Here is a 24375-nt window from a genome sequence, read left to right as displayed (position 1 = left end):
AGGCATTCTCAAAACGATTGCTTATTAAAGAAAATAAACCCCTAAAGTTCCAATAAAAAATACAAATATTATGTTTGTTTGAGGTAACATCCTATCCGTGGTAGTTTCGCCGATGCATTTTTTGTCTTGTTTTGTTTTTTGTTTGTTTGTTTGCTGTTTTTTTTTTAGTAAATATCCCTCAGGTCGTATAATTATCTATAATTAAACAATCATTTACGAATTGTCTGTCTGTTAAGTGTCGGCAGGAGCTGAAACGCGTTGAAGGTACATTTTCAGAGGATGTTGCCTCATAAGAGCTATGAACATTAAATATATTTATATTTATGTATATATATATATATACATATACATATATACATAAATATTTATACATATATATGTATATACATTAAACGTTATAACCGATCGTGGTGTGAACAGATGATGACAGAGAGGTAGAGAGGAGGGGCCGAGTTTAAGAGAGAGGAGAGCATAAAAAAGAATAACAGAGGCCTGAGAGCGAGAGGCAGAGAGAGAGAGAAAGAGAGAGAGAGAGACGGATAAAGCGTAAGAGAAAGGAGTGAAATAGGGAGAGACGCAGAGGGATAAATAGGGAGACAGGGTAAAAGAATTAAGGGGGTAAGTATGATGGTACATAAGAGTGAGAGATGGGCAGATTGGTAGAGAAAGGTAGAGAGTGGGGAAATAGAAAATAGGCAGAGACAGTAAGAGAGAAAGAGAGAGACAGCGCGAGAGTGAGAAATCGACAGAGAGAGGAACAAAGAGTACGCGAGAGAGTGACAAATACACTAAGAAGAGATTAAGAAAACGAGTGATATATATATATACATATATATATATATATATATATATATATATATATATATATATATATATATATATATATATAATGAGACAGAAAGAGAAAGAGAGGTGGAAGCAGCGCACCTGACCGCTAACTTTACGATAATCTCCCGTATTTGTACATCTGGGAGGATTAAACTCGGCTTATTCATCTGCTAAAATCTGTTCATGTATTCAAAACGACTGTTACCTTGGCTTTATTACTTCGTAAAAAAAAAAAAAAAAATTGCATATACACGTCCCCACACGCATATCTTTCATAGAAATAACACGCTTTTTTAATGTTTGCATTTGGCCTGTTTTGACCTACATAAACCACTCATTATCCATCTCTTAGGAACAACGACTTAATCTATTACTGGTGCACATGGTCATGTATTTATTTCAGAACACAGTTTCCTATTTTCACGCAGGCAGATTTAGCCGCAAAGTCGAATTTTAATGTGGGAGGGAAATCCACCCTCCCCCTCTCAAAATGACGCTCACAATACCAGTTTATGAAACAAACAGTGACAATAGAGATAGGAGTGTAGACGATTAAATTTAAACAATCCTCCGTAAATTCGTTAGAAAAGAAAACCATTAATTAAAAAACCTGAGTGTTTAACATGTACACAGCAGAATAAGACACAGAGAAAACCCCGCAAATGAACGAATAAAAAGACCTAGAATATGACATTGAAGTACTACGTTTATCCACAAAAACTACTGCTTGCAGAGTACATTAAGAGAGACAATCTGGGATCAGAGAATGCATTATTTGTTTAGCTAGCATAAGTCATGTGAGATAATTTCTATATGGTTAAAGGGATATAATTCCTAGATATCATTAGTCAACGCGCCATATTTACTATATTTATATTCCGTTTTCATTGCTGGTACAGTATATTACATTGTAGCAGTGGCCACGAGAGCCGGATAAATCTTCCATGAGTAGAGAGTGCATTCTCTGTGGGACAGTACCATCCATGGGATATTATCTTGATGTGTTTCAAGGAAGATAACTCTGGAATATTTTAGGTAAAAGAAACTTGATATATTACATATATGCCATGTGAGACTAGGCTACTGGTCAGAAGAAACAGCGAAGTATTTATTAAAAGTTATTAAGGCGTTTTGTAAATAACTTCGTCTAGGAATATATATGAAAAACATAACTGGCAAAACATTAACTTAGAAATGTGAATTTCGAACTAAGATCAAAGTCGCACCTTAGCATGGCTCGATACTCGGGGGAAAAAAACTGCATTCACTCAGTATTCAGTCCAGTTATCTTAAGCGGTCGTTTGAGGTGCTGCCCAAGAATTTAATTGGTAATTTTTTCTTCAAATTCGATTGTTGAAAGGCTGGAATGGTCGATAAAGAAAGTTTACGGTAATTAAAATTGGGCGCCAAATATCAGTTTCGAGAGAAACGAACATTATTTCCCACTTTACACTTCGCGGTTAAAACTGTGGTGGGCATGCGTATCTGACAGCATCGAATAAGGTTTAACATTTTTATGATAAGTATCTTAAATTATTCTGCACGCATCAGCTTAAGACTAAAATTAGATGTCATAGAAAAATAGTAAATTCAACAAAACGTGAGTAATAGATGCATACAAAATTGAGTCAGGTATGCGTACGTTTTCCCTGTTTGTATATATATATATATATATATATATATATATATATATATATATATATATATATATAAAGAAAAAGTTAAACGTTCCAGGAGTGTTGTAGGCAGGGCTGTTAAATCCTACAATGATACTGGCAAAATAGTTAGTGCTATTAAAACCGGCACACCCCGCAAAACTTCGGGAAGGGACGATCGAATAATGCAGCGTATGTCATTAAAGGTCCGTTTTAGTCTTGCATAGTAAGTAAAAGGGTTATGAATAGTACCGCATGTGTTAATGTGTCAAGACAGACTGTTTCATGACGACTGCAACAAATAGGGTTGTTTACTCGAACCCCGTGGAATAAACCACTTGTTAGTTCGAAGAATAAGAAGAGATTAGAGTTTGCAAACAGGTATGTAATTTGGACATATGAAAATTGGGCTAAAGTATTTTTAGTGATGCAAGCAAGTTTAAATTATTTGGAAATGATGGAAAAACAATGTAAAGAGACGTACTGATGAAAGATTAAGTGCTAGGTGTACTAAGAAAACTGTCAAGTGTGGGGGCGGAAGCGTCATGGTATTTGAAATGTTTTCTTGCCAAGGTACAATGCCTCTTGTCCGATTAAAAACTCGTGTAAACAAGCAGATCTATAAAAACATTGTTCAAGATCATGTTGTGCCCATCATATATGATTCAGGTTTCGATATGGTTACCTTTATGTCACAAGGCAAAGGTGGTAATGAGTTACCTTAGCAAGCAAGATTTCGAAATTACGGATTGGCCAAAAGAACATCTTTGGAAGATCTTAGGAGTGAAAGTTATGTAAAGAAATCCAACTAACACAGGATTTGTGGGTGAAGCTTCAAGAAGAGTGGTCTAAAATTAGTATCAAGGATTGTCAAGAATTGATTCGTTCTTGTAGTCGAAGATATATATATATATATATATATATATATATATATATATATATATATATATATATATATATATATATATATTCCAGGTTGAAAAACATCCAAAAATTAAGAATAATTGAATTTCAACAAGGGTCGTTGATAGTGTTCAATCAAAGAGAGCAAATTATATGCGAGATATGATTGTATTTACATAAAGAAATCTCTCTCTCTCTCTCTCTCTCTCTCTCTATATATATATATATATATATATATATATATATATATATATATAATAAATTCCACAGCCAAACAACGTCGCAGCCCACAAGAGCCATGGCAGTCAAAGAACCGGAAGTCCAAGACTATATATATATATATATATATATATATATATATATATATATATATATATATATATAGTCATCCATATACAGTACTGTTTCGCAGCTCATCAGTGCGGCTAGACAGGAAACTACCTCAGCAAGGATTGAAACCCGGCGTGTTAAACAACACTCGATGGTTCTTACCATTACGCTATTTGTCTCCCTGCTGTCCGGGTAGTGAATTAACGATGTTTTCACATCGTCCGAATCCCTAGGTTCGATTTGTTTACACAAAAGGCATCGCTAATTGCAGTTTGTATATCACTTTCCAATATGCTCAACCCAAGATAAGGAGAATTATGGTCATCCACATGCAGTACTGTTTCGCTTCATTACAGATCATCAGTGCTGCTAGACAGGCAACTACCTCAAGCAATTTCTGGATGTAGTTGGAAGATTCGATATTCCCATCTCGTCGCGGTTAACCTGATGAATGCCAGAGTGATAATTGGCTGAAAACATCGTGAAAGACAACAACTAGATGATGAGAATAATAGTCAAAATAATTAAATAAAACAATAATATTCTGCATGTTCCTTCCTTTGTTAGTTCGTATGTAACGCTTTGAAATAGGTCATGCAAAATTTGTGAAGGCCAAACTGATTTAAAAAGACCAACGTCGAGAAATTGTTCTTTAAAAAGATTTCTCTGGCAACTCTAGATAAGAATTAAAGAGCCACCCTCTTTAGGGCAGCCTCGTTTTCGAATATCATTATAAGAATATATGATTATTATTGTAATTGTGTGAGAAAGAAACTGGTAGTAATTTTGATGTTCAACGGGTCTTTATCGAAGAAAAAAATTCAGTGAAATGTTACGTAAAAGAGGGAACATTCGAAAGAAACAGGGCGAAGAAGAACATTGCCTGCCAAAAAGTGCCGGACCGAAGGAGTAAGTTAAATATTGTATTTTACAACATGGGTTTAATAATCAAACTGAACTATGTAACACTGTATTACGTTCTATGCATTTATAAACACTCGTTAATTTATCTCATTTAGGTCAGTTCTGTATGTAAAATAAAATAAACACTATTTCTATAAAACTATTAATAAACTCATTTTTCACTGGGTTTTTTTCCTGTCTCAAAACTTTTTTTTTTGCGCTATCTAGTAAAAATATCAGCTGTATCAATACATATTTGTTCATTAAATATATTTCTCATTTCGTTGAATATCTACGGGTCCTGCTAGTAAGTTAAGTATCTTTTTAAGGATACATAGGTGGACACAGTGAACAGAGATATTGGGGGTAGCGGCATTTCGCTCTTGGTGATTATTAAAGTTTTTTTCTTTTCAGTTAATACAGCTTTATTGCCGACTTATTGCCAGCCCAAATATACATGACACCATGCATCATGTCGAATCTTTGCTTTGTATTCTTTTTGGACCTATTACCACATGCTTAAATTTCAGGCTGTCTCTTCCTGTTAACTTCCTTGAGTATTGGTTTATTTCCAAAACTTCGTGTCATTTCGGTCTATACTTTCTTTAAGTCTTGTAAAGATTAACAAAGCCTAATGTAATTTCTATTCGATGTACTGGCATCCATTGTGTAAAAACATGCTGTGCTTTCCTTTTCGACTATATAAGACCTACATTCATGAATACAGTACTTTTCGTGGGGTGTTCTATTGTCTCTCGAGATTAAACGGAGACCATGCTACAAGTTGTACCGCATGGTAGGCTCACTAGTACACATATCGTTCGATAAACGGTCTGCAACTTTCGATGGGTTTCATTTTATCATTTCTTTTAGGGATAAATTAAAACTTCAGCGACGTTGCCTTTGCTTACACTCGTATATAGAAAAGGAAGTTTTAAATATATAATATAGTAATTTGGGATTTCCCACCGCAAGTTTCTGACAAGATGGCCCCAGAAGCGATTAGTCGATTAGACTAGTAGATTCGCACGTTATTGCGAATTTGCTAGTTTCCACCGCCATCGAACACACCGTCAATGGGACTAAAACAGCTCGCACCTGTACGAAGGGTATTTAGGTAAGCGCAACCATCAAAGAGGAAGACTCTGTATCAATGTGTCACGATATAATTTTTTTCCTTGGAAAAATTGAGTATCACTTCTGATGATACACTTTATTTTTTTTTCTCTCCTCATGTTACGTAGATGTTTTGACCTGTTGTTCAGAATGCATTTGTTCAGTCCATATAATGCTAACACGTGATTTCGTCGCTGGCACAAAACATATACACACACTGATAACGAAGCAAAAATCACAACACAGTTGATCTACAAAAATACATTGCATTTAATTCATACCGACAATCAGTTTTTCGGTAACAACTTGTTATTCTCTGTGTTTTAACGTTTAATGAAAGACGCGAAGGGTGCGTGGTTAGACGGTTGTCAGACGGACAAGAAAATGGTGACGTGTGACACAGCCTCGTTTTCTCCCTCCCTGTCTCTCTCTGTCCGTCTGACCCTCTAACTGACTTTTTATTTGTGACGATTTTATTTATAAAAGCATAATTTCCTATTAGAATGTTAAATATTTCTTTTGTCTATTGTTTAAACCTTTCACCGATATCTGCTCACATATTTATGGGTCACATATGATAATATTTGAAAGTCTAGAATTCTTCACATTTGAATCCATTTGCGTGTGTGCAACATCAAATAATTTTTCTACCCGGGTTCGCCTGTCAATATCTAACACTCTGCCAGCGAAAGATACCATTTTTCTTTCTTTTAGTCAAGAAAAAAAAACATTTTTTTGCAAAAGAAATATAATTAAAGTTATCTTTTATCTTAGTCATGAAGAATGGATGTTTCTTTGAGGGGGGGGGGTGATCGTCATACAATTTTGTCCAAAATTGTTGGGCTTACTATAAGCTAGACACCCTAATCAAAATACCGCATTTACTCTATGACTTAATCTTACTTAGATGGTCCAAAATTTGTTTCAAAAGGATTTTATTTCCAACAAAAATTACAGTCATCGAGGTAGTTGATCAACATTTACAGATTTAAACACTACTGGGACTCTCCAAATTTCCAACTAAGTGTTAAGACCTCTCTGTTCTACGAAAGCATGCAGGCTGGTCTCTACAGGGGAGTGAGTGCTACGTGTGATGTCAAAAATAAAACAGCTTGGCGTGAAATATGGGAATAGATGGTGACTTCAATGTGATAATGCAATAGTTTAGAGAATGTCGAGGGGGAAAAATACATGTGGGGCTTAATAAACTTTGTTGGATCGTTAAACAAAAAACAACACGAAAAAAGGCCTGGACACATTTACTGTATTAATTGACCGTTTATTTAGGTCAATTTTAGTGTACTAAAAATGAATATAATCCTGCTTTCGTCGGACGAGTAAGTAGTGGGTTTGATTTTTTAATTTTCGTAAGGAATAAGTAACAATTAAATACGCAGCAATCGTAAAAAGAAAGGATTTTCTAATACAAGACCATTCATTGTTTTTACACGACTTCATTCAGAAAAAAAATGTCTGCAGCGTGTGCACAAAGCAAGTTTTCCAACGGTTATTTCCCTTTGAAATTTCATTCATCAACAAGCGCTCAGCATCGCCGCATCCAGTCTGCGCCAACGCACGGTGTTGAGTCCCCCACTGCCACCACACCATAGGTAGGCTTTACCCCTGTCTGCCGTTGCCCGCAGGTTGGTTGTTGCAGCATCTGATCGAATATACGCACGGATAAGTAATACAGGTCAAGGTAAGCGCCTTGATATTGAGATGGCTCAGCTTTTGTTACTCGTCATCACAGTTTTATAAGCGGCCTCGTCCGTCGGTTTAAGTGTCTCTCGCTTTAGTGTGAGATAACGGATGTACTTTTTCTGTACGACAAATTAAGGCGCGACAAAGAACGGCAACAGCCCATGCTAGTTTTCTTTTACTGTATTTAAACACGAAAAATTTAAACACGATTCGTTTGTTTTGTTTATCACTGAAAATCTTTTTAAACGACATACAAGTTTGATTATTTTAAGATTTTGAGGGAATAATTTATTAAAATACTTTAAGACATAAAAGAACCCGTTCCCTTGATTTAAAAGAAATATATATATATATATATATATATATATATATATATATATATATATATATATATATATATATCTTTAGAACAGCTGTCGTACATTTGTCGTGTTTTAATTTGTCGTAAATAATTAGTAAACCCCCCATGAAATATAATTCTGATCGCTCAGCCTTCAGATCGAATGAACTTGTGACATTTTAAACGTCTATTTACTTACTTTTTCTTCCGAATGCACAGTTAGAAACAAGATGAGTTTTTTTTAATATTTATTTGAGAGAAATCTAGCATCTTAAAAAAATGGTACTGTGGATTGATACAAAAATTTAAATTGCCTCAGTGTAAAAGCATTTCTTTGCCATAGTTCTTAATAGTATTTTAGATTGTTTGTTTCCTTTATGTCCTAAATCGCATCATCGGTTCATCCGTCAAATTTAAGTTTGAAAGAGCTCCCTCCATTTACCGTCAGGTTAAGATTTCAAGTAGAATTTCGCCAATTAAGCTGGCTTAAATTTCCAAATAGTATGAATTGACGGTCTGTTACAATTAAGTTTAAAATATCATTTTCGTTGGTCTGTCAAATCTTAGTATTAAGCATCATATTCGATTTGCACATATTAGTTTCTAGATGTAATTGTTAGTTTATCTGTCACATTTAATTTTGAAAAATCGTTTTCCTTGCTCGATCACGTTTTCGTTTGAAATAACGTTTTCTTTGGTCCATCACGCCTATGTTTTAAATAAAGTTTTTCGTTAGTCTAGTAGGCTTAAGATTAAATAGCATATTCGTTGGTCTGTCACGCTTAAGGTAAAAAACAAACGAAAAAACGTTTTCCTTTGTTTGTCGCATTTACGGTTGAAATAGCATATCAACTATTAATCGCGTAAATTAAATAGACGCAGTTTCATAGATATTTCTTTTTTTTCTGTTATAGGTCATAGACAACGTCAATAATAGAAAGCGGGTTAACGAGTGGGAGGATAAGAACGAATGGTGAGTAGAGGAAAGAGGGCGGCGATGATGATGATGATGATGATGATGATGATGATGATGATGGTGGTGGTGGTGGTGGTGGTGGTGGGAGGAGAACGTTCTAAAAAATGATGACGAAAAGGAAGCAATATCGACATATTATGTACATCATGAACTGATTGCCATCGAAAATATGCAGCAAGAGTTTAGGCATTAGATCTATAGAAATTATTAACCAAATCCAATATATATATATATATATATATATATATATATATATATATATATATATATATATATATATACTAGCAAAAGTACCCGTCGTTGACTGGGTTCAAAAACAGCCTACAGAAAATAGACTCTGATTTATGAAAGTATAATAGGTTATGAAAAGAAAGGGTTGTAAAGAGATAGCTTCGAATTTGGGGGTATCAAAACAAAAGAAAAATATGATGAAAGTAAAAATAAAATAGATAAACCCCATAATTTATTATACCATACCTGTTCACACTGAAACACTTATCACAATATTCTGTGGACCTATATTAAAAAAAAAACCTTGTTAGACTTTGTGACATATTTCCATTCTCTGGAGGTCAGGCGCGAACGAACACCCCATAATTTTATATCATATTTCTTCAAACTGAAACACAATTATCTAAGTATACTTACATAGATGGATATGAAAAGTCTTTATTGAAGTTTGTGCCTATTTTCATTCTATGGAGGCCAGGCGCGAACGCAGGCCCCACAATTTTATTATACCATCACTATTTAAGTTAAAACATACTTATCAAAGTATTCTTATGTACATCTATATCAAAAACACTTGTAGACGTTTTTTTTTTAATTTTTAACTTTAAATTTTTTATTTCCATACTTTGTGGACCAGGCGCGAACGCAGACCCCACAATTTTATTGAACGACCGTTCTTCCAGATCAAACATACTCATTCCTGTGTCTCGATACATCTTCTATCATTATATGTAATCAGTTTTTTTTAAATAGTCAAACATATAGGAGACTATTAGTGACCACGACCACACACACACACACATGCAGCTTTATATTATATATATACATATATATATAATATAAAGCTGAATGTGTGTGTGTTTTCACACAATTTTATAGATATTACACTTAATCTTAACACCGAAACTCATAGCCCTATCATAAACCTAATCTTACGCTGTTATACGTCCATAAATCTTCTAACCACCCCAACTCAATTATAAAATCTATAGTACCATCTGTCTCTAGAAGAATTTCTGCACTTTCTGCTGATAAAAAAACTTTTAATCAAAATGCTACTTTCTTCAATAATGCTTTTTGGAACTCAGGACGCAAGAAAAAGATTAAATACAACAATTATGCTCCTCCTACATGCCGCCTTAAATCTGTAATCACACACAATATGACTCGTAAGAAACCAGTTCAAATGAACCAGTTTACATTTATAATCCAATCCAAAATACTAATCGCAATGCCTCTAACCCACCTAGTCGCATCAGGAGAAAGAAAAATATTTGGTTTAATCCTCCTTTTAGCCTAAATGTCAAAACAAATATACCTTAGGAATTCTTTAACATTATACAAAACTCTTTCAAATACCCCCACAGATATAGTTCTATTTTCAATAAAAATTCAATCCGGATTTCTTATTCAACAATGCCTAATTTAGCACAAAGTATCTTAACATCTAATAACAAAAACATTAAATCAGCCCAAAAAAAACCCTTTCCAAATTAAATCCAAAACTAACTGTAATTGTAATAGCAAACATCTTTGTCCAATCAATAATGATTGCATCCATAAAGATGTTATATATTATTGCACTATTACTGAGCTCCCACGCAATCCCCCCATAACAGACACTAATATTTCGTCTTCAAGTTATTCTTCTTCCCATCCTCCATCTGATATAGTTACTAATCCAATACACTACTCGAGCAGCCCTTCCATCTACAATCATACAACTAGTAATAATGATGATAATAATACTACTACTACTAATAATAATCATAATATTAATGAGAACAATAATATTTATCCTAACAGCCATCCTAACACTAACAACACTCATTATCCCCTCCAAAATAGTCCTCATACAGACATTGTCCCACCATCTGTTGACTACTATGAACAAAATTCAAACTATTTAACTAATACAAATCAGCATATTAATATTAATACCAGATCTCGAGCTTTTAATAAAGTACATACATATATCGGCGCTACTTCAACATTAATTAAGAAAATAATATCAAACCACATTTCTTCTTTTAATAACCATAATTCTAATAATAACCAAGGAACTTCTCTAACCACTTTAATTAAAAAAACTTGACTCTAACAATACTCCCTTCTCAATCAAATGGAATATTATAAAAAAATTAAGTCTTATACTCCAGGCTCTAAATCATGTCGCCTCTGCACAACCGAAGCTATATCTACAATTACTTCCCCTCAAAGTAACAATATAATAAATTCTAAAAATGAACTGATCTCTTTCTGTAAACATAAGTCAAAATTTAGATATGGCAATTTTGAAATTACATATTACTTTTACCCTTTATATAGATATCAAAAAAATTTTTTTTAACTTTATCGTTTTTCGACATATTTCTTAATACTTTATAATTTAATAATCCTTTATTTTAATTCTTTATCTCTTTGCATGGCCGGTTTTTTATCTGCATTTTTGTTTTATTCTTTAAACTTTCCTATCTATTTAATATATCAATCTACCCACATTTTCATTTTACTATATGCATTTACTTACTTTTTTTCCTGAATTTGCAGATACCGGCCATCCTCTCCCCTTATATAATTTTTTTTATTCTCATCTTATTTTATTTTATATTTTATTTTTTATTATATTATATTTTATTTCTTTATTTATTTATTCTTTATTTTCTATATATTTATTACTTATTTATTTATTTATTTTTATTTTCCTTTTAGTGTCGTTTAACAACTCTTGCTGACATTTTTTAAGTGATGACTTCTACATTTCTGTTGACCTATATTATTTTGCCCTATATATTTTTTCGCGCCTTTAACATTTCCTGTCTGGGTCATTTTTACTTTTGTTTCCCTTTATTTTATATTTTATATTTAACTTCATCATTTTTTTTCTTTTTCTCTTCTTTCTCTTCCCAGATCTTTTTTATTTATATTTATGTCTCAGAAGTAAAGTGAAAAGCAAATCTTATTTTTCTTTTATTGATATTATTGGAATCTTTTCCTTTTTTCCCTTGTACACATTTTTGTGAGTTATTCCATGGATTTCTACCTTTGGATTATGATGGACAATCTTCTTCCAATTACGGGTTCTTCTTGGATTTGACTTGTACAAATGGAAATTCTTTGAACTTTTTTGAAGTTTTACATTTGGATTTTACCGTCACTGGATTTTTTATCTTCCACCAGACTATCCATTCGTGTGTAATCACCTTTTTCTTTACCCTATTCCCTCTGCTTATCTTTTTTTGTTTTCAAGTAAGATCTTTGACTTACTTGTTGTTTCATCAAATACTTCTGCATGCAAAAGCCGATTCCGTATTTTCTACTTCCTACCCTCTGATGAGAAGGAAAGTATTTCTTCGAAACACCGCGGATTAAGGACTATCCATTTAACTAGTGTTTCCTTTTCAGATTAAATATGTTTTTAACTCATTTCAAAGTGTTTTTTAACATATTTTATTAACTGTTTGCTCATATATATATATATTTATATATATATATATATATATATATATATATATATATATATATATATATACTAGCATTTCAGTTCGGCGTTGCCCGGGGGGTTGTAGGTGTATGTTGAAAAATAATAATATATATATATATATATATATATATATATATATATATATATATATTGCTTGGCGCCAAAATAATGTCGTGTTTTATATATAGTTGAACGTCAAAAACGACATTTTTACATCAACCTAATATATATATATATATATATATATATATATATAAGTGAACGTGTCTGTGTATCTGTGTGTCTGTGTGTCTATCTGTCTGTGTACATTTCCCGACGCAATAACTCTTTCGGGGTTAAATGCTAATTTATAATATCTATAAAAGTGAACGTGTCTGGGTAGCTGACTCTCTGTGGATCTGTCTGTCTGTGGATCTGTCTGTCGGTGAGTCTGTCTGTCGGTGGGTCTGTGCGTGTACATTTCCATACGAAATAACTCTGTCAATTTTAAGTCTACAGACTCGAAATTTGATATACAGTGTACTGAGATTTGGAAAACTCGATATGATCAGTTTTCGACCAGAAATTGGCGTTTAAGGGGTAAAAGTTCAACGATTTTACAACTTTTGGTCTAAAAACTTGAAATTTTAAATATAGGTTCCGTGGACATGGATCTTACTTAATAACTTAATAACTTAATTTGAGCTAAAAACAATAAATTTTGAGTGGTCATAATAGGGGTCAACGTTTATAAATTGACTGCTTTTCTTTTTGCTCAATATGCACCTCCAAATCCCCGGGCAACGTCGGACACCCATGCTAGTATATGTATAAAATTGAACGCGTCGGTGTATCTGTGTGTCTATGTGTATGTGTGTCTGTGTGTGTACATTTCCCTACACAATAACTCTGTCAATTTTTACTCTACAGACTCGAGATTTGATATACAGGATACTGAGATTTGGGAAAATCTTTATGATCTGTTTCCGGCCCAAAATTTGGCTGTTAAGCGTTCTATGTTCAACGATTTGATTTTTGAGAACTCTACGAAACTCCTCCGACAATTTTGGGTATAAACATTCTAAATTTTATATATCGGTTCCGTGGACATGGTTCTAACTTAATAACCTGATTTGAGCCCAAAACAATAAATGTTAAGGCGTCATAATAGGGGTTAAAGTTTAAAAAAATGACCGCTTTTGTATTTTGCTCAACATAAACCTCAAAACACTCGGGCAACGCCTGGCTGAAATGCTAGTCTATATATCTATAAAAGTGAAAGTGTCTGTCTGTCTTTGTGTGCGTCTGTGTATCTTTGTGTCTGTGTGTCTGTGTGTACATTTCCCTACGCAATAACTCTGTCAATTTTAGTCTACAGACTCGAAATTTGATATACAGGATACTGAGATTTGGGAAAATCGATATGATCGGTTTTCGGCCAGAAATTTGGCGATTAAAGCGTCAAAGTTCAACGATTTTACCTTTGAGAACTCTACCAAATTCCTCCGAAAATTTTCGGTCTAAATACTTTAAATTTTAGATATAGGTTCCGTGGACATGAATCTTACTTAATAACTTGATTTGAGCCCAAAAAAAAGAATTGTAAGGGGTCATAATAGTGGCCAAATTTTTTAAAAATTGACCACTTTTTTTTTGCTCAACATACACATACAAACAGCCGGGCAACGCCGGGCAACGACGGGCTGAAATGCTAGTATATATATATATATATATATGGGGTGATACGATTGTTTCAGTTATATTTCACTTTTTCTTTATATACTAATCCTTGATTTCTTAAGCTGAATGTAATTACAGACCTATTTCATCTGATGAGTTAAGGGCAAAATAGATTTATTGCTTGATATAATAATGATTTTGCACTACGAAAGAGTTTTAGTCAAGAATTGTAAATGTTAACATAATTTAAGGAATAAATAGTACGATTGTCAACATCATGAAATTTGGAATATAGACTTTTTCGTATATTTCTTATATATATATATATATATATATATATATATGATGAAAATAATGGAAATAGTATTCCGACAAAATAGAGAAAATAAAAAAGGAACAAACCGTATTAGGAAGTCTCGAAATAAAGACGAAACGTTGGTGAACACATAATACGGTTTGTTCCTTTTTTATTTTCTCTCTCTCTCTCTCTCTCTCTCTCTCTATATATATATATATATATATACATAGTTAATAAATGACAAAAGACTATATGCCAAAGTTAATGATGCTGACCATCTTATAATTTATTCCTTTAATTCAGGTGACATTTACAATTCTTGACAGTATCTGTTTCGTAGCACAAAATCAATTACTACGAAACATACTGTCAAGAATTGTAAATGTCAACCGAATTAAAGGAATAACTTATAAGATGGTAAACATCATGAACTTTAATCTTTTGTCATTTATTCACTATATTGCTCTGTAATTACATTGAGCTTCTAAAATAAGGATTAGTATATATTATAAGGAAACATATACATATATATATATATATGTTTAAAGAAAAAATTAGAAAAAACCGAATGAAATCATTAAAAAAAATCAACGTTTCGTCCCTGTCTCAAAGGACATCTTCAGGATAAATTGAGATAAAAATGTGATAAAAGAAAAAGTCATAGATCGTGCGAAAAAAGACAGTTTTTTAAAATCCAACCCATGTTGGGAAAGGATGAAATATGTGTGCGTATGGGAAGGTTGTTTGATGTCTATATATACAACTTTTAAAATGCATTAAAATAAATATGTACATTATTATTATTATTATTATTTTTTTTTTTTTTTTTTTTTTTTTCCTTCTTCTGCAAAAACTACTCATTTTCCTGAAACATTCAAAGAAAAAAAAAAAAAAAAAAAAAAAAAAAAAAAAAAAAAATAGGCTAGCCAGGATCCACCCTGATACCTTGCTCTTTGATTATTATTTTCCCTATGCTAGGGGTTAAATGGTAGAAGCCTTTTCTTTGCGTAATAGTATTAGTATTCAAAATTAATGCTGATTCTAAAAGTCTTCTTTTAGCTCTATCTATCACGTATTTAATAATTTTCGCTTGATCTAAATTAAATGAGTGATCGTGTTCTGCACAATGGCAAAAGAGTGCATTTAGGGCGTTACCATTCCTTATATCTCTTCTGTGCTCGTTTAGTCTTAATTTCAATTTTCGTTGTGTTTCACCTATGTACGCTTGTTGACAGTTGTTACATGGGATGGAATATATACCGGCATCGGATGTGAGGGTTTTGGGAGAGTGCTTGGTAGTTTTTAATGTCTGTTTTATGGTTGAGGAAGTTGTTTGTATCAGGTGAAAACCAAGTCTATCAAGAGTGTCGTAGATTTTTGTATTTTTGGTGTGGGTGGGAATGAAAAGATGTCTGTTTAATAGTGAGGTATCTGTTTTATTTTTCTGTGTGTTTATATTATAGTGTATTTTCGTAGTTTTTTTCTTTGCGTAAGAAATGAAATAGGATGGATACTGTAGTTTTCTTAAAACATTCGTAATATATTGAAATTCATCATTAAGATATTGGGGACTGCATATTCTAAAGGCACGTAAGAAAAAACCTATAATCATGCCCGTCTTTATTTTATCATTGTGGTGTGAGTAGTAATGAATATAGTCGTTTTTGTGTGTGGTCTTTCTATGTACTTTGAAACTCAGGTCGGTTTCTGATCTGATGAGGAATATGTCTAGAAAAGCTAGGGAGTGGTCTTGTTCGGATTCATGTGTAAAATTTATAGATGGTTCCACTGAATTTAATTTATTTCTAATTTGTTCTATTTGTGTGTTTTTAGGAAGAAAAATAAGAATATCATCTATATATATTTTTCTTCCTAAAAACACACAAATAGAACAAATTAGAAATAAATTAAATTCAGTGGAACCATCTATAAATTTTACACATGAATCCGAACAAGACCACTCCCTAGCTTTTCTAGACATATTCCTCATCAGATCAGAAACCGACCTGAGTTTCAAAGTACATAGAAAGACCACACACAAAAACGACTATATTCATTACTACTCACACCACAATGATAAAATAAAGACGGGCATGATTATAGGTTTTTTCTTACGTGCCTTTAGAATATGCAGTCCCCAATATCTTAATGATGAATTTCAATATATTACGAATGTTTTAAGAAAACTACAGTATCCATCCTATTTCATTTCTTACGCAAAGAAAAAAGCTACGAAAATACACTATAATATAAACACACAGAAAAATAAAACAGATACCTCACTATTAAACAGACATCTTTTCATTCCCACCCACACCAAAAATACAAAAATCTACGACACTCTTGATAGACTTGGTTTTCACCTGATACAAACAACTTCCTCAACCATAAAACAGACATTAAAAACTACCAAGCACTCTCCCAAAACCCTCACATCCGATGCCGGTATATATTCCATCCCATGTAACAACTGTCAACAAGCGTACATAGGTGAAACACAACGAAAATTGAAATTAAGACTAAACGAGCACAGAAGAGATATAAGGAATGGTAACGCCCTAAATGCACTCTTTTGCCATTGTGCAGAACACGATCACTCATTTAATTTAGATCAAGCGAAAATTATTAAATACGTGATAGATAGAGCTAAAAGAAGACTTTTAGAATCAGCATTAATTTTGAATACTAATACTATTACGCAAAGAAAAGGCTTCTACCATTTAACCCCTAGCATAGGGAAAATAATAATCAAAGAGCAAGGTATCAGGGTGGATCCTGGCTAGCCTATTTTTTTTTTTTTTTTTTTTTTTTTTTTTTTTTTTCTTTGAATGTTTCAGGAAAATGAGTAGTTTTTGCAGAAGAAGGAAAGAAAAAAAAAAAAAAAAAAAAAAAAAAAAAATAATAATAATAATAATAATGTACATATTTATTTTAATGCATTTTAAAAGTTGTATATATAGACATCAAACAACCTTCCCATACGCACACATATTTCATCCTTTCCCAACATGGGTTGGATTTTAAAAAACTGTCTTTTTTCGCACGATCTATGACTTTTTCTTTTATCACATTTTTATCTCAATTTATCCTGAAGATGTCCTTTGAGACAGGGACGAAACGTTGATTTTTTTAATGATTTCATTCGGTTTTTTCTAATTTTTTCTTTAAACATAACGTCAACCACCGCTGGTATATTTTTTTTTAATTCCTTATACATATATATATATATATATATATATATATATATATATATATATATATATATATATATATATATATATATATATGCAGAGTAATGTGGGTGAAAAGTGTCAAATAATCAATACCAACTATTAACATATGCTCGCACAATCGTGTTTGTCCGTTTTCTTGTTTATTCTCCTTAGCCATTTCACATTAATAAATATAATTATTTGCATAGACATCTATCCATATGTTATTGGCAGTTTTATGGAAAGAAAAAAATATCGAAAGAGTTTTCTATGTAATTTTCTATGTACATACACCAAGACCGTAATTATTTTTTTTTACTGTTCCATCAATAATTATCAAGACCAATATTTACTCGAGGATGTGGGTTAATGAGATGTCAACGATGATTATCTCAATTATATGCTTGTGTTTTATAAGTATCTTTTGATAATGTTAAGAATTCAGGTTGAGGCGATAAGAGAAGAAGCAGGTGTCTCCTCGTATCATTATCTGCATTGGAAAGAATATTAAGGTTTCCTAGGTTTCCGTTAGCTTACAATGTGTTTTACTTTTGTTTTATACATTGTTTTGTTCTTATTTTTGGGACCCCCGACAAAGGAGGCATTGGATCTAGTAATTTATACCCGTTCGTTTGTTCGTCTGGTCGTTTGTTATAATGTTTCTTCATAATAAGCCCTCGCATTTTTTGTTAAATTAAGCTAATCACTAAAAATAGATATTTATCTACACTTATCTTTTGCTATTTCTCGTCTACAGTTTAATAGATTTTGAGGTTCTTTAAAGTACAGGATAGCAAATTTTTCATGGAGGCATAATTTACATGGGTCGTCTAAATGTCTGCACGTGGTAGCTTGTCTCATTATTTTCCATTCGACTACCGGCGAATGTCCGCTTTCTTTGAGTTCCCAGTATTTATTCGCTAGTGTTGTTTTTATACGGTGCAAATAGCAAACAACTGTGTTCACAAAATAAAACTTACCCTAGGATAGCGATACAAAATAGCTTTAAACTAACAATAGAAAACAAACAAATAAATAAATTAAACAAACATGAATATACATAAACGATCACACATATATGTATATATATATATGTATATATATGTGCATGTATGTGTGTACACATAGGTATATTTATATATATATATAAAAAGAGGGAAAAGATCTATCTTAAACCACTAACCTAGCTCTAAAACAGATCCTTTGTTCGATAAAATGCATGCCCATTGGCTGATAGGAAGGGGCGCGGTGGATACTAGAAAACTGATTGGCTAACCAGAAATCCTCAACCTATATAAAAACAAGAAGCAACCACAGAATTCGTGCATAAGCCTGACGAATCCTATAAGTGGATGAAACACAGAATATTCAGTGTAGCTTAATCGCCATATATATTTTATAAATTACTATATATATATATATATATATATATATATATATATATATATATATATATATACGGGCTGGACGATAAAATTGTCGCACTAGACAAGACGACATGATTCCATTTCCGTTTGATTAAGAGTGCGTTTCTTTGTTTGTTGCATCTACCAGTTGGCCAGTTGTGTACAAACCCCAAGAGCGATAGGAGCCTTCTATTATGTCTGAAAGTGACATAATGTTCAACGAGCGAGATCGAAGATGCGTTTCTGTACAACTCATGAACTAGCGATCTAAGTTATGACAACAAGACCATTGCAATCACACTCAAAATGTATCGTTGAATTGGCAGGATGATAAAAACAGTTTCCGGTCACAGTTATAGTCTTGGTGTGCTTTCAGGTGAGGCCACTATGCCACCTCATATCTTCGAAGTCAGCCTGAAATCAATGCAAGGTGTATCTGGAGGTACGAAATAGTGTGATAATCTCCTGGTGCAATCAGGTTGGCGCTGGTAGACCCTGGGTGTGCTGTAGGACTTGGCGCCGACCCACAAGTCCAAAGATACCCACGCTTGGCTTCCGAATAAGTGCTGTAGTTTCGTAACTTTCTATCACTGGTTCCGCTCCTCCCTTGACCTGAACACGCTGGACTATTTCGTTTGCTCATACGTGGAGAAGATCACCAACATAACGTCCCACAAAAAAGCCAGCTTGATCGCTACCATTCCCTGAGTATTCGCCAAGCTCCCGCCAGCGCTTTAGGAAAAGGCATGCTCTCAGTTTCGGTCCTGTATCGAGACGGTGATTGACGCTGAAGGCGGCTACATTGAATAGATTGTCAGTTCTATTACATAATCAAGTTACTTGAATTGATTTGTTTAATAAAAAAAAATTAAAAATAGTATGAGTGTTGTTTTTATTAGGGTAACAAAATTTATCGTTCCACCATCCAAGACAACACGAGTACCAGCAACACACTAGTTTTTCTAAATTTTAACACTGATAGGGGGGGGGGAGATATATAGTATGTGAAGCATTTTTATCTTGAAAGCGAAAAAGAAAAGACGGTTGTAAACTTAATTTTTAACCGTTCGTTGGAAAATTATTTTGTCAGTATATCATTTAATCTTCTGCAATCCCTGAATCAACTTGCAATAATCTAAAGTTTTCACGGGGTCATCAGTTGTTTTACCATTAAACACTTTTTCGGTGATTTAAAAATAAAACAGTATATGAAATCATAGATCCCCAGCAGTGTTGATCAAATATCGTCTCCCTTAAATAACAGTACAAAAAATGTTCCGGATACTGGATCCATTTTTATTTTTGCTCCAGATTAATTAGGCTAAACTATTCATGTTATGATTTTTTTTTCCTTACCTGTGTCAATCATCCTCATTTCCCAAATAATAAAGTGTATATATATATATATATATAAAATATATTTTAGTCATCGACATCCAGACCTGTTTCGTTGTTTCACAACTCATCAGTGCCGCTAGACTAACACCTCTCCCAAGCCGAGGATCGAACCTAGAACCGTCGTGATGACAGTCGGCAGTCCTACCCCCTGACTACGGAATCGGTGGCCGAAATTAAACTGTCCGAATGCGTATTTAAATAAACATCCGTCCGCTACTCGTAGAGGGCTCAAACGTTTTGTTTGTAAACAAATTGCGAGCTTCGCATTATTTCAGCTAAATTAAGTAGCGAGTAAGATAATTTACGAGAGTGCTCTACCGAAGAGGGGAGCTTTTTATAAAATATATTTTAGTCATCGACATACATATATATATATATCGTTTTGAAAAAGAAAAACCGAATGAATTTATGAAATAATCAACGTTTTGTCTTTATTTCCCAGGACATCTTCAGGATATTAAAAGGAAAAATGCAAGAAAAGAAAAAGATCATAGACCATACGAAAATGAGAAGAAAACAGTGTTTGAATCCTACCCATATCGGGAAAGACAAACATATGCGTGTATGGGAAGATTGGGTTGTTCAATGTATATATATATATATATATATATATATATATATATATATATATATATATATATATATATATATATATATACTTTTAAAATGCGTTAAATAAATATGTACAATTTTTTTCATTTTTATTTAACGCATTTTAAAAGTGTATATATAGACATTGAACAACCCAATCTTCCCATACACACACATATGTGTGTCTTTCCCGATATGGGTAGGTTTCAAACACTTTTTACTTCTCATTTTCGTATGGTCTATGATCTTTTTCTTTTCTTACATTTTTTCTGATAATATCCTGAAGATGTCCTCTGAAATAGGGACGAAACGTTGATTATTTCATGATTTCATTCGGTTTTTCTTTTTTCAAAACAACATACCGTCAACCATCGCTGGTATTTCTATTTTATTTTTATACATACATACATACATATATATATATATATATATATATATATTAGTATGTATGTATGTATATATATATATATATATATATATATATATATTTATAAATTATATATATTATTTATTTATTTTGATATGCGTCCACTAAAACTCGCATCCTCTACAACAAAAAAACTTTTAAAATATGAGATATGTTATCTGAATATGACAGCCTTTATATTTGATTTGGTATATCTTTAATGACTTAGTAGGTGTAAGCGTCAAATCCAAGCTTTTATTACTTGGACATCCTGTCATACTGACAGTATGCATAAATGAATATGTAATGTAAGGCATTAGTCCGTGTTCGATTCTTACAAAAAAAGCTGTTGCAATGTCAAAATGAATATAAAATAATGAGAGAACTCCACCCAATAAATTCTCGGTGATATTCAGTCTGTGGATTTCTTTCAGTAATATTTTTTTCAGTTTTTGACTGATTCTCGCGCATCCAAATGCGAGAACATCATAGCGCAATCTTTGTTTTAGTTTTAACTTGATGGTTTTAAAACTTGCGTTTCACACCACCAGACTATCCATTCATGTGTAATCACCTTTTTCTTTACCATATTCCCCCTGCTTCACTTTTTTGTTTTCAAGTAAGATCTTTGACTTACTTGTTGTTTCATCAAATACTTCTGCATGCAGAATCCGATCCCGCATTTTGCTAATTCCTACCCTCTGACGAGAAGGAACGTATTTCTTCGAAACTCCGCGGATTAACGACTATCCATTTATCTAGTGTTTCCTTTTCAGATTAAATATGTTTTTAACTCATTTCAAAGTGTTTTTTAACATATTTTATTAACTGGTTTCTCATATATATATATATATATATATATATATATATATATATATATATATATATATATATATATATATATATATATTACTTAAAAGCTCTAAAACTTCTCTGGGTTGGTACAAGAACAGCCTTTGTAATATTTATTTGTTATATATTTAGTGGTCACTACTTTTTCGTATTTCTGTTTTATTGATACTAAACCCTAAAAGACTATAACAATGGACGAAACAAAAAGATTTGCCCGGTCAAAGCAAGGTAAAGCAATCAACTATTACTAGAATGAATCCACTGTCAAATAAATCGACCTAAAATCGTTCTAAAATTCTTTTGGTTTTGTTTGTATTATTTGATGGTTGTGTTACATAAGAAGAACTGCCCCCTTCTCATGTAAGTAAGAAGGCACACTAGATAAGTGAAAATAATATTAGGAAAAAGCTAGAACCGGACCCTGTAGGAGAGTGGATAATTGAAATCCCAGGAAATAACTAAAACTTATTTATGTCGGAAAACAAAGCGATTGTCCATTCTTTTAGAATAACTGGATATTAAATATGTCAGTTAAGAGAATGGACAGTGCGAGTTTATAAACTAAAAATAGGTTAGATATTGAATAACTAGATTGGAAATTCTTTGTTTGCCAAAAGTGTGTTTGGACGGACATGTGTAGAAAACGTGATATAGTCACGTTGGTCGACAGTAGACTTCTGATGTCATAAACAAAGAAATTTCTCAATATATTGAAGTGGAGGGTTCGAAGTTAGGGAGAATCAGAGAAGGTCGCAATCACACACATTTATAGAGTCAGTTGGAGACTGGGATCCCCCTAGAGGCGAAGGGCAGAAGAGAAACCATGTAGTTATACAAGTTTGAATTACTGACATCATCAAACGACCGACGGATGAATAAAGAGATCAGCAAGCATCAATATTTTGTAACTGTTTGTCTCGTGTCGTTATTCCACCAACTGGACAGGTAAATGTGTTTTTATCATCATCTTAATGGACGTTGTATAACCCCCCCCTTAAATAATGTGTAGTGTTTTATCATAGAACGGAAGACAGAGCAAACCTCTTTACTAGGCTTTACCGAACTAATTTCACAACCAATAAAAAACGTAAGATCAAATAGTAAACCTAAGAGTAAATAGTAAAGAGCAGGCAGCAGGAGTAAACGCAAGAGCTGTTAGTTACGAAATGTTGAAGAAGAAGAAGAAAAACTCAGCCCTTTTAAAAAGGAAAAGGAACGTGTGCAAAATCACGTGCCATAGAAACTTTTACTTTAACGGATAAATAACATAATATATCCCCTCCTATGCGTAAACAAGAATGCAAAGAATCATCACAGTCGTCATGATGTAATCTATATAAATGCCATTATCGTCCCTGTTCAGAGTTCCCGTTATATGTGCTCCGTTATATGTGTCTCTGTTATATGTACTCCGTTATATGTGCTCCGTTATATGTGTCTCCGTTATATGTGTCTCCGTTATATGTACTCCGTTATATGTGCTCCGTTATATGTGCGCCATTATATGTGCTCCGTTATATGTGCTTCGTTATATGTGCTCCGTTATATGTGTCTCCGTTATATGTGCTCCATTATATGTGTCTCCGTTATATGTGTCTCCGTTATATGTGCTCCGTTATATGTGTCTCCAATATGTACGCGACCCAATATGTACCCGCAGCACAACAGTTGTGGCTAGCATTGTTTTAACATCCAGGTTACACAGGATAAACAGGGAATTAAAGTTCATATAAGTGACTAGAAAATGATAGAATCTCAACACAAACACTTTAACAACATTGGAACACAAGTTTACCAAAGTTAATTTCCACTTACCGAAAGTTGTTTCGAAGATGTATTGATGCCAAACGTAAATGTGACCTTCTCCTGTAATTACAGTGTTGCATGATCGACCTGTGAATAAAATAATTTATTTTTTAAAAAATACGTATAATATTTTCACATATCTATTATAGAAATGAAAGTCGTGTTTTATGTCTGTGTATCACCGGCTCAAACTCAGGCACTTCAAAACTTACTTAATCGATTTTTTATTTATTTAGAAAAGCATTGATTAATTTGTATCGCTTGGATTATTCGGACTATT

At 32.9% G+C, this 24375-nt stretch overlaps 1 long non-coding RNA gene across 7 annotated transcripts in view; it reads right to left on the bottom strand.

Annotated features, from left to right (window-relative positions):
* The window catches only part of LOC145254839 (uncharacterized), a 467813-nt gene that overhangs the window by 123299 nt on the left and 320139 nt on the right, over window positions 1-24375 (bottom strand). For 6 of the 7 annotated variants that reach the window (XR_013863815.1, XR_013863810.1, XR_013863808.1 and 3 more), the window contains one exon: window positions 24105-24182. This is a non-coding gene — a long non-coding RNA (uncharacterized LOC145254839). Of the gene's footprint in view, window positions 1-9229; window positions 9269-24104; window positions 24183-24375 lie in introns of all 7 variants that reach the window. The other variant, XR_013863811.1, reaches the window with a different exon arrangement.

This window comes from Euprymna scolopes, chromosome 30 (genome assembly GCF_053919585.1).
Source record: "Euprymna scolopes isolate OS-2025 chromosome 30, ASM5391958v1, whole genome shotgun sequence".
NCBI lineage: Eukaryota > Metazoa > Mollusca > Cephalopoda > Sepiida > Sepiolidae > Euprymna > Euprymna scolopes.
Note: the sequence above shows the minus strand (reverse complement) of the source record. Positions and strands in the feature narration are given on the sequence as shown.